Source organism: Camponotus vicinus, unplaced genomic scaffold, assembly GCF_025532165.1.
Source record: "Camponotus vicinus isolate PSW18456_S1 unplaced genomic scaffold, iyCamVici1.0 SCAF_6, whole genome shotgun sequence".
In the NCBI taxonomy this organism is placed as follows: Eukaryota; Metazoa; Arthropoda; class Insecta; order Hymenoptera; family Formicidae; genus Camponotus; species Camponotus vicinus.
In genome coordinates this window covers 15,061,141-15,067,140 of record NW_028141978.1, presented here as the reverse complement: position 1 = coordinate 15,067,140, position 6,000 = coordinate 15,061,141, and the positions used below count along the sequence as shown (strand labels likewise).

The following is a 6,000-nucleotide window of genomic DNA, read 5'->3' as shown; positions in this document are numbered from 1 at the left end:
ATCTCGTGAATGAAAAATTTAAACAATTTGAAACTGCATTACAACGTAACAATATTACTACTGTATGTGATGCTGTAAAAACGATACGCGAGAGTGATGTCTTTAACAGCGAATCATTAATTGATTGCGAATTACTAACATGTGCTGTAAATGATATTCTTTACGATGTTCTTTACGCGTGTAATAAATAATTATTTTTATTTCATCTGTGATTTTAATTCTTTCCTTCCATACGAATAATATCATAGTTGATAATTTTCTCAACACGCTCCGCCAAAGATGTAAAAAAATGCTGAGGTAAATGAGACGTGATGCTCTAATTAGAATGAGACAAGAGATATTAAAAGATATATAATGAAGAGGAGTCTGCGACATTAGAATATTATTTCTTTCGTTCTTCTGTGTTTCGTTGGTCTTGTGTTTCGTTGGTCGTATATTGGCTGAAGAAGACGTTATTATCATCGATGATGATACGGATGATGATGATGATTATTGGATGGAGAGAGAGAGAGAGGAGCGAGAAATGGGGGAGGAATCATCCGATGAGAAACTTGATTTCCGTTTTCGGATTAGTCAAGATGAAGAATTACTTCGAATAGAGCGGGAACAACTTTCAAAGAAGAATCTGGAAACTTCAATCGTTCAGTTTATAAGACATCAAGAGCTCGGCTTGAAAAAATCCCGCACAAATTCGTTGAGGACATTTCTCCTAGCTCGAGAAATATGTGCGCGAGAATTTGTAAAATATCATGGATGTAAATGTTTCAATATAGAACCTAATCATTCTAAAGTAAAATGTATTGGAAACAAACTGCGTGAAAATCTCGAATTAATAAAAGATTTTTTTTTGAAAAACTGAGAGAAGATAAGCATGAGAATATACTACGGCGGAACTTGGAAACGTTGAAGGTAAAATATTTTTGTTGATGTGTAATAAATTTAAAACACTTAAAATTATTATGTTTGATTTTAGAGTTTACGAAAGGATAAACAGATATATGAATCCTGTATCAAAATATAAATTGAGCGTATTGTATAAAGATGAACCATGAAAAATATTGTAAGTAACTTTCAATTTATAATACATCAAAAGTCCTAAAATAAATTATTAAAAACTATTCAAATGTATGTCTTTTTCTGTTCCAGGAGCGGCCCCCCTCAGCCCGGCGCATCGCCCCCTTAGCCTTCCAGGAACGGCGCATCACCCCCCCCCATATATATATATATATATATATATATATATATAGATATTTTACAATAAATTTTATATTATTTTTGTAATATTATTATTGTTATTATTATTAGACACACACACACACACACACACACACACAAATGTATTATTACACAGCACATTTTAATAAATTTTATATATTTTAATTGAAAAAAAAAATTGCAATTATTTATACGCCTTTCCTTGCGCTCCCATCCTTTGGCATCTCTCTCTCGCGCGCTAGTTGTAAGTCTCGCGATATCTTCGTTGCGCTATCTCTCTCTCGCGCTAATTGTAAGTCTCGCGATATTATCGTTCTCTCTCGTACAGGTTGTTCTCGCGATATTATCGTTCTCTCTTTCGTACGCGTTGTTCTCGCGATATTATCATTCTCTCTCGCACGCGTTGTTCGCGATATTATCGTTCTCTCTCGCACACGCTATTATCATTCTCTCTCTCTCTCTTTCATATGCTCGTCGCTATCACTCACTCACTCACTCACTTACCTTTGCGTCGTCCTTCTTCCACCTATGCGTCATCTTACAATGCGTCGTCCTTGTTTCACGTTGACGCCATCCTTGTCGCACGTGGATGCCATCCTTGTCGCACTGTCCTCTTCACACACTTAGCGCTATCCTTTTCCCACACGTAGCGCTATCCTTCTCAGACTTTAGCACCGTCTTCGTTCCGCTGATCCCCCTTCTCCTCGCGGACCCCCTCGTCCATCGGTCGCGCCGTGGATCCCCCTTCCTCGCGCGTGACGTCACTCACTGCGCGCTGCAGTTCTCTCTTCCCCGCACGTGACGTCACTCCCCCCGCGCCGCGGTTCCCCTCGCGCCTCACCCCCCCTGAGAGGACCATAGTTAGAACCCGCCTTGTATACCTACTAAGAAATATTAAATATAGAAAGAGAGAAAGAGAAGGGAAAAGTTTCTTTCTCTTTTTATATTTAATATTTAATATTTTTCCTATTGTGCGCAAGGCCTAACTTATTTATATATAATAATATTGGGCGAATTTTTTAATTGATCGATTTATCAATCATATGATGTACAAATGCAGCAAATACAGTACTTTGTGTTTTTAGAATCAGATGCAAAACATAGATGGGAAACTTTACGAAATTTGTACGGAAGGGCTAGACGACAGTTTTTAAATATTGATAAAGAAAATTGTTTATCTGGTTCAGGCCAAACTAATATTGTGATAGAAAATATGCTAACTCCCCAAAGCAAAGCTATTCATAGATTTTTAGGAAAACTTTATGTTCCTCGAAAGTAAGTCATTACATCTTTGACGTATATCTATCTTAATCACTTTGTGTACTTTTAATACTATTTATTACTAAATACTATTTTGCATGATAAGGACTACGTCAAACTACAAAAGATCAAGATTGCCATTAACATCTGTATCAAATGCAGAATTCTCTATAACATTACATGGATTTAGTGCAATGCCATCTCCTTCATTTGCTTTTTCTGCTGCTTCTATGTCTACAGCAACTAATGCTAAAATGAAATGTAATGAATTGATCACACAAAGAGTTTCCACAGAAAATATGAAACAAAAAACACAGATTTCTAAAGTGATATCTGCGAATTCGTTACAGGAAATACCAGTTTTATTTTCTCAATCAACTGTCTCATCTTTATGCAATCAAAATTTTGATAACATCATAAATTAAAGTGAGTATCATTTTTAACATTTAGGGCCTATTCAAACAAACTTGCATAGGTGCATATGCATAGCATAAGTTTATTTGGATCAATGAGCAAGTCACATGCTCGATGCTCAATGGTTCAGATGGTCTTATGCTGTATATGCACCTATGCAAGTTTGTTTGAATAGGCCCTTATTTTCTATAACATGGTAGAAAAAATTCAATTATAAAATTTAATAACTGTTAACAAATTATTTCCTATTGGTAATTATATCACTATTTTCAAGGTACAACAAGTACAAGTGAAACTGATGATTTAACTGGTACTAAAGCTAAACGGCCTTTCACTGTCCCTAAAGCAGATATACGTAAAAGAAAAAGAATGTACGATGATACTGAAATAGCTTCACTTGAATCATCTAAAGCAATAAATACTATATGCTCAGAATTACCAAAGTTATTACAGAGCACTACCACAGAAGTTACACAGGATACAGAAGAAGATAAAGCCATGGTGACTGTGCTTTTACAATCCATAAAACGAGTACCTAAAAACCAAAAAAACCGTTGTATGATGAGAATATTTGAAGTCATACAATCATTTGAGGAAGATTATGCTTAATTTTATTTTCATTTTTAAAAATTTATTTTTATTAATAATTGGATAAGTAAATGTTCTTTTTGTTTTAGTTAATATTTCTGTTGTTTAATATTGGCTGTTCAGTAAAAAAAAATTGTTGTATAACTATTGTAAAAATCGTAAATCAGATTGGCATATGCTTTAATCAATCTTGACTAAATCTAACAATAAGAGCATATATTAATCAGATTCACGATTTTTACAACAACTTCTTGTGCTAAATGCAATTATTGTAAGATTTGTTTACAATTAGGTTTTTTTTAAGTGCAACACGCGTGAGAATTATTTTATGAGAAATGTAAGTGAGAATAATTTTTTTGCAATTATTTATGTTAAATAATTTTTTATTTCACTCAATGTTAATGTAAAAATATAAACAAGTACTTATTGTTAGTACACACATACACACACACATATTGTTTTCATAATTATTGTACAAGAGCAATAATATAAAAAGATTTTATTTAGTTATATATTTTATTAAAATTCTTATTAAAATTATATCATTATTAAAAATTAAAAATTTAACATTTTATTTATATTATTTTCCTACTATATCCTATAGCCTTAACAATCTTATTTATTGTGTTTAACAGAAAAGTATATTAATTTATATTATAATAAATTACAGCATATCTTTGGCACATCTTATATCTACTAATACACAAATTTATAATCAATAAAAAATTAGTTAAAAGGCTACAAGGACCAACGCAATGGTGGAAATATGCAAAAAATAATAAAACGGTTATTACAATAAAATAACCATATGAAAATGTTTATTTAATTTGAACATGACAAACGCCGCGTTTCAATCCAATTCGGATCCTTTTCAATGTCGACTAACAAAGAGAATAATAAACATTAAGATAAAATTAAAATTAACGGTCATAGGAGAAATGTAAATAAGTTTCGGAACAACGCAAAGTCAAAAAATCGGAAGCAAATATATGTACAATAACGGAAAATTTAAACCGTCAATCACAAAAAAGGAAAGAACGCATCGCATTAACGTATCGCCACAGAAAACCCGAAAGCTCGTACCGCATACCACCAGTATACCGTTAAAAACGAGATGATCCTCTCCAAAAAAACCGGAAGGAAAACCCACATACAGGTCCATGACCATTTCCAAAAGAAAAAACAGTCAAAGATGCATAAATCGATGACCAGTTGGAAACTTGATGGTCCAAATATGTGCGAGTAAAAGCTTAAAAATCTGACACTCTCCCCCCCCCCTCTTTTTGATGTTTCGCGTTCTGTGCTATATGTGATCCCCATGTGCCTCAGTTCGGCTCTGTTGATTGGAACGTTAAGTTGTGCTTAACTTGCTCTCCCTTTGTGTTCGATTTTTTGATTTGAGATCACTTTCAAATTTAGAGACCGGTATGTGATTTTATTATATTAACTTTACTCTTGCTTTATATGAAGGTTTCTCTTAAGTAGTTTCCGGATTGTTTGTTAAATTATTGCTCTGTCTTGTTTTTCTTTTTTAGAGTGTCAGATTTTTAAGCTTTTACTCGCACATATTTGGACCATCAAGTTTCCAACTGGTCATCGATTTATGCATCTTTGACTGTTTTTTCTTTTGGAAATGGTCATGGACCTGTATGTGGGTTTTCCTTCCGGTTTTTTTGGAGAGGATCATCTCGTTTTTAACGGTATACTGGTGGTATGCGGTACGAGCTTTCGGGTTTTCTGTGGCGATACGTTAATGCGATGCGTTCTTTCCTTTTTTGTGATTGACGGTTTAAATTTTCCGTTATTGTACATATATTTGCTTCCGATTTTTTGACTTTGCGTTGTTCCGAAACTTATTTACATTTCTCCTATGACCGTTAATTTTAATTTTATCTTAATGTTTATTATTCTCTTTGTTAGTCGACATTGAAAAGGATCCGAATTGGATTGAAACGCGGCGTTTGTCATGTTCAAATTAAATAAACATTTTCATATGGTTATTTTATTGTAATAACCGTTTTATTATTTTTTGCATATTTCCACCATTGCGTTGGTCCTTGTAGCCTTTTAACTAATTTTTTATTGATTTTATCTAACGGACCTTTATTTCATTATAATACAAATTTATAAATAACAAATCATTCTGAATAACACATTTCGGTAATTGACTTGAGGAAAATATTGATTTAATTTATAAATATGAAAAAAGAAAAGTCACTTGTAATTTATTTTTAGGAAGAAATAGAAATATAGAAACAGATTATAAAATTGTAATTACGAAATATGAAATAAACTTAATGATATTTGAAGTTTTTGTTTATATAATTATCTAGTGAACTTATGGATTATTGATATTATATCCTCTCAAAGCATATTCATTTTGCCACTGAATTGATCCTATATCACTCATAAAATAATCCCGAAGTGTGTTACGCTGAACATTAACTGTAAGAGCAGCGTGATTAGATCCAACTTGACGTAAATTTGATACTGCACCTTGAACGCGATCATAGCGCCATTCTC

The 6,000-nt window shown here is 32.8% G+C and overlaps 1 long non-coding RNA gene across 1 annotated transcript; it reads left to right on the top strand.

Annotated features, from left to right (window-relative positions):
• Positions 1–4,751: 4,751 nt before the first annotated feature.
• On the top strand, positions 4,752–5,477 carry LOC145972883 (uncharacterized). The gene is made up of 2 exons (XR_014439306.1): positions 4,752–4,902; positions 5,013–5,477. It is a non-coding gene; the product is annotated as an uncharacterized LOC145972883 (long non-coding RNA).
• The last annotated feature ends 523 nt before the right edge of the window (positions 5,478–6,000 follow it).